This window comes from Polypterus senegalus, chromosome 11 (genome assembly GCF_016835505.1).
Source record: "Polypterus senegalus isolate Bchr_013 chromosome 11, ASM1683550v1, whole genome shotgun sequence".
Lineage (NCBI taxonomy): Eukaryota > Metazoa > Chordata > Cladistia > Polypteriformes > Polypteridae > Polypterus > Polypterus senegalus.
Genome location: NC_053164.1, coordinates 148,607,110 through 148,619,728, shown reverse-complemented (window position 1 = coordinate 148,619,728; position 12,619 = coordinate 148,607,110). Strand labels below are relative to the sequence as shown.

Here is a 12,619-nt window from a genome sequence, read left to right as displayed (position 1 = left end):
TATAAAGAGGTCATTAGTAATTTTAACAAGTACCGTTTCTGTACTGTGGAGAGGACAAAAACCAAACGAACTTTTCCCATAAATTATGAGATAAGTGCGAGTGAAGTTGGGTAGCTACTGTTTTTCAAGAATTTTGGAGATGAAGGGCAGATAAGAAATAGGGTGAAAATTACTGAAAATAATAGGATCCGCACCAGGTTTTTTCAGTATTTGGTTTATTGCAGCAGTTTTAAAAAGTGAAGGAACAGTACCAGTAGTGAGAGAAGAGTTAATTATAGCAGAAATAAGAGGGACCAGAGAGGGGAGGCAGGCTTTAACCAAAATTGTGGGAAGGGGGTCCAGCTAATAAGTAGATGGCTTAGATTTGCAGAAGAGAGCTGAGATTTCTGACAAAGTGGCAAGCTGGAAAGAAAAAAAATGAGTGAATAGGTGGGTGTAGTTTAGAGGAAATACTGAGAGAATCTGGACCGAGATGCTGATGTATCCTCTGGATTTTCTCATTAAAAAGGACATAAGGGAATTATAAAAAGCAGTTGAGTAAAGGTGAGATGGTAAAGAGTCTGGAAGTTGTGTAATATTATTAAGTAACGAAAACAATGACTTGCCGTTACCTTTATTAGAAGAAATTAACTGAGTGTAATAGTTGGATTTGGTTTGAGCTATACAGTCCTTGTAATAAAGTACATGATGTTTATGCATCTCTGTGGACAAAGAGTCTAATTTTTATGTAACCATTTAAGTTGCCAGCCTTGGCTTTCAGAAGTCGAAATTCAGGCATAAACCAGGGGACAGAAAAAGAAAAGGAAACAGATCTGGTTTTTAACGAAGCGAAGAAATTAAGAATACCATGGAGACCAGTATTATAGTGCGAGGCCAATTCTTCAAAAGCGGACAGATTATAAAAGTCCATGTGGGAATCAATTCTAGAGGAAAGAAAATCCAAGTTGATATCCTTAATATTACGGAAAGATATGAGACGGGGAAGCTTGATAATAGAAACAGTAAGTTTAACATTAAATGAAAGGAGAAAATGATCAGATATGGGGAGTTCATCTGCTGTAAGATAGAGAGGGATAAAACCAGATCAGGTCCAAGATATGTCCTTTAGAATGGATGGAAACAGCAGTATTCTGCTGGTATCCAAAACTCTCAAGCCAAGATAAGTCTCAAGTAAGAGGGATACTGATATTGTCCATATGTATATTAAAATACCCCAACATTATTATGTTTGAAGAAATTGTAGATAAATGTGTAAGAAAGCTACCAAGATTTAGGGGTCAGCAGACAGTTGCAATGATGGTAGGAATAGGCCCAGACAATTGACACCCAGTACATTCAAAAGTACTGAAAGTAGGTGCAGACAATGGCAGGACTTTCCACTTCTCACAATAAATTATCGCAAGACCTACTCCCCGGCCATGGGGCCAAGGTTGACAAGTGCAAGCAAACCCTGGGGGGGTGGATTCATTAAGTTGAGAAAAGTCTTGAGATTGTTTCCATGTCTTGGTTAAACAGAGAAAGTCAAACTTATGGTCAATGAGGAGATGATGTATGAGATGCTCCTTGTTCATGAGTGAGCGGATGTTCAGTAGACTGAAATTGACAACGGTGCTGTCGCATTTAGCAACAGCGGTAGCCGACCAAGCTAGGCTGGCCAACACAATCTGGACAACAGTCCTATTTGTGTTACATGAAGGATGCTGAGAGTTAGACCACCTTTTGAGGTGTCCATTCGGAACTTCCAGTGGGACCTATGATGGATGTATCTCTGACGAGGGAGAAATATGATGTCCGGGTTGAAGTGTAGCACAGACAGCAGAGGCACAGACTGGTAGAGATACAGTAAAAGAAGCTCAGGAGCCGAGTATTGGAGGAGGCCCGTCGCAGGTTGGATAGGGAGTGACAGGAAAGACCAAACAAACATAAACCACATGAAATTCCTACCAGTCCACATTGCAGACAAGGCCACAAGCAGCTCAGGCGTCCAGAAAAGGTAAGTTTCAAAACAGGGTTAGGCTGAAGCTAGTTCATACACAGCCACGCAGAGATATCAGCAATATGGGCAATATCGCCAGCAAAATCACTAGTCTTTGCTAAAAATCATCAGTCTAGTTACCGGCGAACAGCAGTGAACAGCCCCACCGGCGTTCACTCAGACCGGAAGTCAATGAGGAAACTGACCATCAAAGCATGGCAAATCATTACAAGAGTTCTCTCACATTTGCACACACACAGGTTCAGACGCACAGGTTAACTGGCACCTCCAGGTTGGCCCTAACATGCACGTCTCTGCCAATGCCTGTGGTCAATCAGTATACCCAGAAGAAAATCCATGTACACACAGAACTGGGTGGGCAACGTTAGTACTGGACGGCCACAGGGGATGCAGTGATTTTATTCTAAACCGAATTGCTTAAGGAGAAGTCAACTATTGCCATGTCAGCATTTTTGTGCTCCACTTCAGTGGTCTTGCTTATTACGATTTCCCACCCTTAATTGCTTACTTTAGTCTTTAATGGTCACATTCACTTTGACAGTCACTTTTAATGGCTCCTTATTAACAGAAAGATGGAAATGACAAAGGAACCAGTAGGTCTCCATCTAACTTCTTTCTGTTTACACCTCTGCATTTTCCTTGTGAGCTATCTGGTTTGATCAAATATCAAATAAAAGGACTAAAAATTACTTACCCATTTTAGGGTTTTAATCATTTAGGCGATATATTGTAGACATTTCCTTTCCAGGCATAAGAATCATCTGACATAGCAGAGTTAAAACACTAACAAGCCATAAAATTAAATAAGATTCATTATTGCCAAAGACTGGTTTCAAATTAAGCAACTGGGTTGGAACAAAAACCTGCGGCCCTCCCAGAACCGGAATGTTGCTCACACTGGGAAAGGTAAGGTGTCTTCCGTGGCAGTGTGAGACAAATCACAGCCCAGAAAAAAAAATGAATGAAATGCAGCCTTCAAACAGAAGAAAATCCAGTGAATCCAGTCCAACAAAAAAAAGAAATATGCTCCAGGCAACTGTACTGTACACTGAACTTCCTGTACACTTCTTTTTTGCGTCTAATCAAAATTAACAGATGCCTGCCCTCTACTGTTCAGAGTATATCACTGCAGCTGGGGTGCTCTAAAAATGTTACAACAGACGGCTAGTCTCGATTTTGCAAGGAACATACTGCTTTTCCTTTCAAACATTTTAATCAAATACGAGCTGCTATACTAGATGTGCTTAGTCAGCTTCTGCATGCCCTCCTTCTGCTCAGTTTATAATGTTACAAATCCATTCAGTATTACTCAACCATCAGATTACACGTGTACTTACTGTGAAAAATCTACACACCATTCTAAGCAACACTTTCCACTACCACCCACTTGCAGTTTACTTTTGAACACTGTTTTCTGAAACGTTAACAGGTGTAGAGGCAGGTAAAGCCACCAGTGGAAGGCGGAGTTCAGACTCCCTTGGGCTGTATATGGTATTATATTATAAAGCATATATATACTGCTCAAAAGAATTAAAGGAATACTTTTTAATCAGAGTATAGCATAAAGTCAATGAAACTTATGGGATATTAATCTGGTCAGTTAAGTAGCAGAGGGGGTTGTTAATCAGTTTCAGCTGCTGTGGTGTTAATGAAATTAACAACAGATGCACTAGAGGGGCAACAATGAGATGACCCCCAAAACAGGAATGGTTTAACAGGTGGAGACCACTGACATTTTTCCCTCCTCATCTTTTCTGACTGTTTCTTCACTAGTTTTGCATTTGGCTACAGTCAGTGTCACTACTGGTAGCACGAGGCGATACCTGGACCCTACAGAGGTTGCAGAGGTAGTCCAACTTCTCCAGGATGGCACATCAATACGTACCATTTCCAGAGGGTTTGCTGTGTCTCCCTGCACAGTCTCAAGGGCATGGAGGAGATTCTAGGAGACAAGCAGTTACTCTAGGAGAGCTGGAGAGGGCCATAGAAGGTCCATAACCCATCAGCAGGACCGGTATCTGCTCCTTTGGGCAAGGAGGAACAGGATGAGCACTGCCAGAGCCCTACAAAATGACCTCCAGCAGGCCACTGGTGTGAATGTCTCTGACCAAACAACCAGAAAGACTTCATGAGGGTGACCCAAGGGCCCCATGTCCTCTAATGGGCCCTGAGCTCACTGCCCAGCAGCATGCAGCTCGATTGGCATTCGCCATAGAATACCAGAATTGGCAGATGCACCACTGGTGCCCTGTGCTTTTTACAGATGAGAGCAGGTTCACCCTGAGCACGTGACAGAAGTGAAAGGGTCTGGAGAAGCCATGGAGAACATTATGCTGCCTGTAACATCATTCAGCATGAGCAGTTTGGTGGTGGGTTAATTATTGTCTGGGGAGGCATATCCATGGAGGGTCACACAGACCGCTACAGGCTTGACAAAGGCACCTTGGCTGCCATTAGGTATCAGGATGAAATCCTTGGACCCATTGTCAGACCCTATGCTGGTACAGTGGCTCCTGGTGCACGACAATTCCTGGCCTCATGTGGTGAGAGCATGCAGGCAGTTCCTGGAGGATTAAGGAATTGATACCATTGACTGGCCACCACACTTTACTGACCTAAATCCAATAGAACACCTCTGGGACATTATGTTTTGGTCCATCCAATGCCACCAGGTTGCACCTCAGACTGTCCAGGAGCTCAGTGATGCCCTGGTCCAGATCTGGGAGGAGATCCCCACAACACCATCTGTCATCTCATTAGAAGCATGCACCGATGTTGTCAGGCATGTATACAAGAACACAGGGGCCATACAAAGTGCTGCGTACAATTTTGAGTTGCTGCAATTAAATTTTGGCAAAATGGACTAGCCTGCCACATAATTATTTCACTCTGATTTTTGGGGCGTCTTTGAATTCAGGGCTCTGTATGTTGATCATTTTCATTTCCATCAAACGATGTGGCATCCTTTTGTTCCTAACACATTACCCAGTCTATATCAGTATAGATATCCAGGAGGATTTCTTTTTCCCATTGAGACCTGATGTGTTTTCAAAGTGTTCCTTTAATTTTTTTGACCATATATATTATATATTATATATATTATATATATATATCACACAATTTCTAACTCCAAGTGAGACATAACAAACGCGTGTTGCAGTTGGTATAAGGAAATTATACTGGTGCTCACTTAACACCCCTTTCTGGATAGTGTGTCATGGACAGGATGTGCAGCATTGAGCACAATGGCACTCAGTTTTGTCTTCATTCTTTTCTCAACTACTGTCTCCAGCGGGTTGTACGTACATCTCATAACCAAGGCTGCCTAACTAATCAGATTTTTCATAAGCTCAACTGTTGTTCGGTAGCAAGAGAAAGAAAGGCTCTTAGACATGCTCTTGAAATGACTCTAATGGCCCTTGACTTCTTGTTTCTTGCCCCTTCCACTGTCTCTGAAGATTGCATAAATAACCGTTAGAGTTTGAAAGCAGAACCAATATATTTCACACACAAAGCTCCGTCAGGGTGCGTACTTATAACCAGTACACTTTTAAAAATAATGGTTCTTTAATGGCATTCTATGGTTCTTTACTGGGTTGTGTGGTTCCTCATAGTCCTATTGCGTCATTCTGGGAAGGAATCTCAGTATATTAAGTTGGTTCTTTGTGCTTTGAAAAACTTCCTAATCTGTAGAGAAACAAAACCTTCACTGTATGGTAGGCTATCTAGCAGAATACACACAGATTAAGAAAACTAGGACTTGTGTAGCTGTACTCATGCTGCAAATGTCCTTTTAAAAATCATGACTTATTGGCATTTCACAAATCTGTTACTATCTATGTACTGTATGGTTACAATGCATGGAGACTGTTACAGATCCAAATAAAAGTTTCTTTTTGGAACCTTCCTTTGGATGGGCCATTTGGACACCATGACTGCTCTGGAGAACCACTCTGGCACCTATATTTTTAAGAATGTATCTTTTGTACGTGAAATCGATATAGCATACACGTACAGTAATTCCAGCAGAGTTCATACATGAAACCGATATGTTACCCACATGAAACTGGTAGAAGACCTGCATGATGAAACCAATATAGTTCATACACAACATGACACATGTATGCAAGCAAACGTTCAGAGCAACCAATGCAACATTACTGAACCCAGTAGTTTTAATAACCCCCTCAACTCCATGCTGGAAAGTTTATTTGCAATTTCCAATCAGCCAAACCAGGGGTCTGTTCTGGACGATCTACAGCAAACTCATGCAATCTCAGATAGTGGAATTGCCCACGTTCACAGCAAAATTTTGAAACCCTTTTGAGTTGAGCACTGAACAGCCGATTAAGCTGGACCACAAGTCTGAGAAGCAGAGGGCAACAGCCTTCATATCAGCACAATCATCGACACCATTCAAAAGAGGAGCAGCACAGCAGCAGTTGTGACCAAGGAAATGGAGACAGAGTGGAATAAAGTTTGTGACTGAGTGAAGGCTGAAACAGTTCATCAGTGAAATCCATGTGAACTTTGTGTAGTAATTATTTCATTGCGCAAAATGTACCCCTGGAGATAGTACCTTAACACTTGTGTGATTCTTCGTAAAACTACTGTTTACAAACATTCATTTCATTCCAAGAAGGATTCTTTGAGTATGAAGTTGAATCTTTGATATTTGGAAAGATTCGTAATACGTGGACTAAACAGAAATTTTAACGTATAGTAGGCTACTGAGAAATTAAGAAAACCTGAATGTGTCCTCTGTTATTGTATGCCGCAAAAATCTTTTTCAAGTCATGAACTTGCCTGTTACGGATCTAAATAAACAAAGGTTCTTTCTGGAACCTTCATGTGGATGGTTAATTTGGGAAGCAAAATGGTTCCACTATAGACTCGCTATAAGAATCATTTCAGCACCTTTACTTTTCAGAGTGTACTAGAAGCGTGATATGATGAAGTCAGAATTGTATTCCGTTTTTGCAGTATTAATGATATCAAAAAAGTATATGAACCCGTGATAAGTGTTCAAAATTTAATTGTTCTAGTTGTTACTTTGAGAGATGTTGAACATTATCCTACATGCAATGAACCTTATATTGTTTTATAATTAATTACATGCCAAAAACACAAATGTTTATTTCTTTCATGCACAAATTTAAAAAAGGTACACCTCGTAACTTACGCAGTTCAAACTTGAGACCCTGGATATTTGTCCTTAACATTTGTAATTATATGCACAGCATCTCATATCTTAAGAATGAGATGCAGGATACATTGATATTTAAACGGAGTATTTGAAAAACTTCTTTCTGACTCACATTATTGATGCTGTGAAAAGATTTCTTTTTCATATTGTAATTATAGCAGAATTGTCAACCTACCAACTGCTATGAATGGCAAAGAAGTGAAATATATGAAGTAACAGACCTTGTTAATGTACAGTATGTTTAGTGTATGTTGCAGTAAAGTGCCACTACGTTAAAATAATATGAACGCAATACAAGAAACAAACAATAACTACAGACCATGTTGACAGTTTTACCCTGTGCTTTATAAAAGAACATCCCAATTGTTTCTGTGATAAGTAATCTATGTTGGGCAAGTTTTAAATAAATAATTGCGCTCGAGCATGTGCAGGCTCGAAACTGGGTGCAGGGGTGTGCAAACGCGCTTCATACCAGGGTTGGTTGTGGTGCCTGACTGATTGCGCATACACGTGGGAATGCAAGTGTCAGTCAGGTGCCTCATTCACATCTTGGAGGTGACGACTTCTTGCACTCCCGCCAATTAAGCAAAATATAAGCAGCCTGTAAGGGACAAGGAAGGACAGAGACGAGATGGAAAGAAATAGAGTGTAAAAGAAGAAAGAGTGTGAGACAGGATCAGTGAAAGCCCCAGCAAAATGGGAGGAAGGCAGATGGTCTGGTGTGGGCCTCTGGGCTGCTGGAGGTTGAGGAAGGGACGCTCCAACAAAGCGATTGCTGGGGTGTAGGAGCAACCAAATGTGTGGTGTCCCCCACAAACGCTGACGGTCCAGTGCCATATAGATACCGAGGGCCAGACAATCAGGACCCAAGCCAGGATTCGGTTGACTGTACCTGTCAGGAAGACATCTTTTCTGGCTGTAAAAGCCCAGCCAGGGTAAGTGGAGGAGATGTAGCTTTTAGATAGATGCATTGGGGCTCGTCAGTTTTAAAGAACTGCTTTGGATTTTAACCTTTTTATGGCTCATTTACTTGATGGATTTTTTTTACCCTCCCATTTATGGATTATCTATTTGAAGAATGTTTTGATCTACTCCACCTTTTGATTTTTTTTTTTTTTAAATAAAAGCACTTGAACACTTTAGCACCTATTTGCTGCATGTGTGTGTTTTCATTTGTCCGTCTGTCTTATGATTATGGACGGTGCCTGGTTTTTCCAAAAGTAAGTGGGAGCGTTCCATTCACATAGTCAGATATTAGGGAAATTCTGTAATACACTTGCTCATTTAACAGAGGCTTTTACCCAAAGCAACTTACAAGAAGTGAAAAGAAGCTAAGTAAACATCTGTTGGAATGAGTGTAGTTACAAGTGCCACACACAGCAAGCTACCTAAATATGTAATAGCAAGAGGGGAAAACAGAAACTAAGCTAGAAGCTACATGTACTATTGACAGTACTGTAGTAACAGCCATGAACAATAGGCAAGTCAAATTGTTGTCTTATTCCATTACAGAACCCCAAATTAGGACTGTATTAATAAGAATATTAGGCATATTCGCGGAACAGCAGAGGCAATTTTTAAATTAGGCACAACACCGCAGAAGGGAAGAAGATGGATATCTTACAGTTCCACTAACATGTGTCTTATCATTTGTTTAGAAATACCAGTTGTTTAAATTAGATTGCCCTATCTGCGATTCTGTGAATTGCCTCTTTTATGTTGGTTACCGATTTCTGCCTGTGTAGGCACCCAATATGCGTTGTTTTTGCAGGGAGAAATGCAGTTTGTCACAATTTTGTGATTGCCTTGCTGATGTGTAACATTTCCAGATTATGGGTAGGGCAGGGGAAAGGACATGATTTGCACCAATGTCGACAAAGTCACGATGCTCCATTGAACAGGTTATGTTTTTAGTTGTAGTTTTTAGTAGTATCAAAGTCACAGATGTAAAACGGTAACATTCACTTTTTTGTACATGCCAGAATATCCATCTTTCTCTGGGCAGAATCTGTCAAAGGAGTTGTACTTCTGTGTTGATTGTTTGCTTAAGAACACTGTTAAGGGATTCAAGGGATCTCTAACCATCACTTAATCAAATGCATGCTATTAGGTTAAAAATTCAAGTTTAAATGATTTTATTAAACTTTTTAATTTGAAAACATTTTAACGTGTTGACGTGAAAGAACTAGATTAGTACGTACTTTAGCTTAGACTTGTAAGTAATCTAAACTCAAATTCTTTTCTTCATTTATTGAAAAACGTAATTCAAGTTCGTCTAACCCAGGGGTGGGCAAACTACGGCCCGCGTGCCACTTTCAGCCCGTTGGTCTTTTTAATCCGGCCCACCGAAGACTGGTACAAAATTGTCCAAATCAAATCATATCCTAATTATGACTGCATTCATTTGACCTTGTCCTGTAATGCCTGGCGTTCCACCAGGTGGCGCATTAGGTGCCATGATACATTGACTTGATTTTGCAGAGCCTAGGTTACTCACTGTTATTACTCTGCTACTGCTCTGAACCCATCTGCAACAATGAGTGGGCCAAAGAAAAGAGAAGTTGACAGTGAATGCCGAGTGTTTAATACGGAATGGACAATTAAATACTTTTTCAATGAAGTCCGGTCAAAGGCTGTATGTCTTATTTGTCAAGAAATCGTTGCGGTTTTAAAGGAATACAACATCAGCCGTCACTTTTCCACCAAGCATGCTAATTATGCTAACAACCAGTCAACGCAAGAACGGACAGCTACCGCTCCGAGGTTGGCAGCTAGTTTGCAGGCTCAACAAAACACCTTTTTCCAACAAACTGCCATCCAAGAATCAAGCATGAAGGCAAGTTATGTGCTGGCATTCAAATTAGCAAGACCAGCAAGCCTTTCTCCGAAGGGGAGTTTCTCAAAGAGTGCATGGTAGAGACAGCAGGTATCTTGTGTCCTGAGAGCAAGAATAAATTTGAAAAAATTAGCTTACCACGCAGGACAGTGACTCGCCATGTTGAGCTAATTGATGAAGACTTAGCTAGCAAGTTAAACAAAAAAGCGGAGTCATTTACATTATATTCCTTGGCACTGGACGAAAGTAATGACATAAAGAACACCGCTCAGCTTTTAATTTTTATCAGAGGGATTAATGACAATTTTAGGATAACGGAGGAGTTTTTGGCTATGGAATCCCTAAAGGGGAAAATGCGGGGAGAGGACTTGTATGACAACGTGTCGGGGGTCATCAATAGGCACAAGCTACCTTGGAGTACGCTCGCCAACGTTACCACAGATGGATCACCAAATCGGACTGGAAAAAACTTTGGGTTGCTCAAAAGAATCCAGGAGAGGGTGAAGGAGGACAACACTGAGCAGGAGGTAATTTTCTTACACTGCCTAATCCACCAGGAAGCACTTTGTAAATCCGTATTGCAGCTTGACTACGTAGTGAAGCCAGTTGTAAACCTTGTTAACTTTATTCGAGTGAGGGGACTTCAGCATCGTCAGTTTATTAAGATAAACTGACGCTGATCACCAGGATGCTCATGTATAAACGGTGCGTACGCACAGAAATGTTACGTAAGAACTTTTCCATGTTCAAATCGCGATGTATAAAACCTACACTTGGCGTAAAGCCACGCATTTTTCCACGGTACCTCATGCCTTGTCGTACGCAAGTTCTCCGCTTGGTTTTGCAGACTGGCGGCACCCAGCGTCAAAGCAGTGCTACTGTTCCTGTGTGGTTACTCTTTATTTTTCTGACGCGGCTTTATAAATACACAGAAACTAACAACATATTGTTTATTAGTGTAATGCATCTGATTGTAATTAACTTGTAACAATATAATGGTCCAGGGAACAGCCATAGTATTCCAAATACCATAACTGCTTTAGCGTTGTTACTCTCACTTCTTCTTTTTCTTCTTTCAGCTGCTCCCTTTAAGGGTTGCCACAATGGATCATCTTTTTCCATATTACTCTCACTGCACTACTCGGAGTATTAATATTATTGTATCTGAGTGGGGAATTACAGCAACAGCTGATCGGACAGAAAATTATCGGTATACAGCATCAAGCCCACGCTGCCTCAGCCATAGCAAAATGTTTTAAAGCCTTTCCTGTACGGACCTCGCGGTTCAGAAACAGTTTCATCCCAAGAACTTTAAATGCACTCAATCAATTGCTCCTTGTAGAACTGTTAATACTTATAAGTACAAGCACCCCACTGTAAACTTGCCCTACAGTTATAATATTGCACAACCTGTGCCACTTTATAAAGCTATGATGACGATATCATTTGTAATATGAAATGCAGCAAAATATGTTGATTATACAGATAAAACTTTAACTTCATTTAAATAATCTGTATTGTTAATAATTAAACATGTGAGGACACAGTGCCGCAGCACTAGCAAGTTCATGTATTGTTCCTGCCTCACGCTGTATATTTGCCGAGGCTGGCGCGACACTGGTAGGATAGAAGGATAGAATAATTAAATACGTACTATGAAGATATTTCAATGTTTCTTAAAAGTTTTGAAGAATCGTCATTGTAAGCTTACAGATGGCTTAACATCTATTACAGAGCTGATTGTGTGGCAATTGGGTATTTGGGGAAAGAAAAGTAAGGACAGGAATTGGAGGTTAGTACGTTTGAAAGAGACAGTACTGCTACAATAAATTATTTCATCGAAGGTCGCGCACGGCGCAGCAGCATCTTGTATGAGACAAACAATCATGATATTACAGTACAGCTCTCTGAATAATTAACATACTGGGAAGTATACGTGATATCATTTTCATGATGATAGGATTTAAAGCACGTTATTAAACATGGGAACACAGTGGCACAGTGATTGTTCATGTCTCATACAGTTAAAGTTACTTATTGGTTTGTCAATTTTAGATTTTTCTCCTGTTTTTTTCTACTTAAAAACTTAAAACAGGTTATGCAAAGGTATTTCTCAGTTCATTAGTACTCGGCAGCTGGCTTAGATCTAACAAAATGTAGTGGGAATGCAAAATATGTAAATTTGCCACCTCCTCCAAAACAGTGTTGTTAAAACATTACACCATAATCACAGTGGTTAACCTCTGCCTTGTTTTAACTTCGGCTGTTTTTGTTCCTTTAAAAGTTGGGGTAGTCTCAGGTGCGGCAATGTGCTGTAATCAGTGCATGTTGTAGTCTCAGGTCACATTTATCAAGAAAAGTTTAAAATGTGTGGAAAATGTCTCTTTTACTTGCCCGTTCTGCAATGACCATACAATAGTCACAGAGAGAGAGTTTTTTGAACACCTTGGTCAACATCTGAAAAAAAACATGAGACTGTAAAAAACTGCAATTTCAAAACTAACATTTATGGGACATTTTCCTCTCCTAAAACTTGTATGCACACTCCTCACTCACTGCAGGACTTCAAAGACAACCTGCT

At 40.5% G+C, this 12,619-nt stretch overlaps 1 long non-coding RNA gene across 2 annotated transcripts in view; it reads right to left on the bottom strand.

The window, feature by feature from the left end:
* The window catches only part of LOC120539583, an 87,220-nt gene that overhangs the window by 58,675 nt on the left and 15,926 nt on the right, over positions 1-12,619 (bottom strand). The window contains exon 1 of one of the 2 annotated variants that reach the window (XR_005635631.1): positions 2,691-2,851. The exons of the other annotated variant lie outside the window; for it this stretch is intronic. This is a non-coding gene — a long non-coding RNA (uncharacterized LOC120539583). Of the gene's footprint in view, positions 1-2,690; positions 2,852-12,619 lie in introns of those variants that run through there. 2 annotated transcript variants of the gene reach the window in all.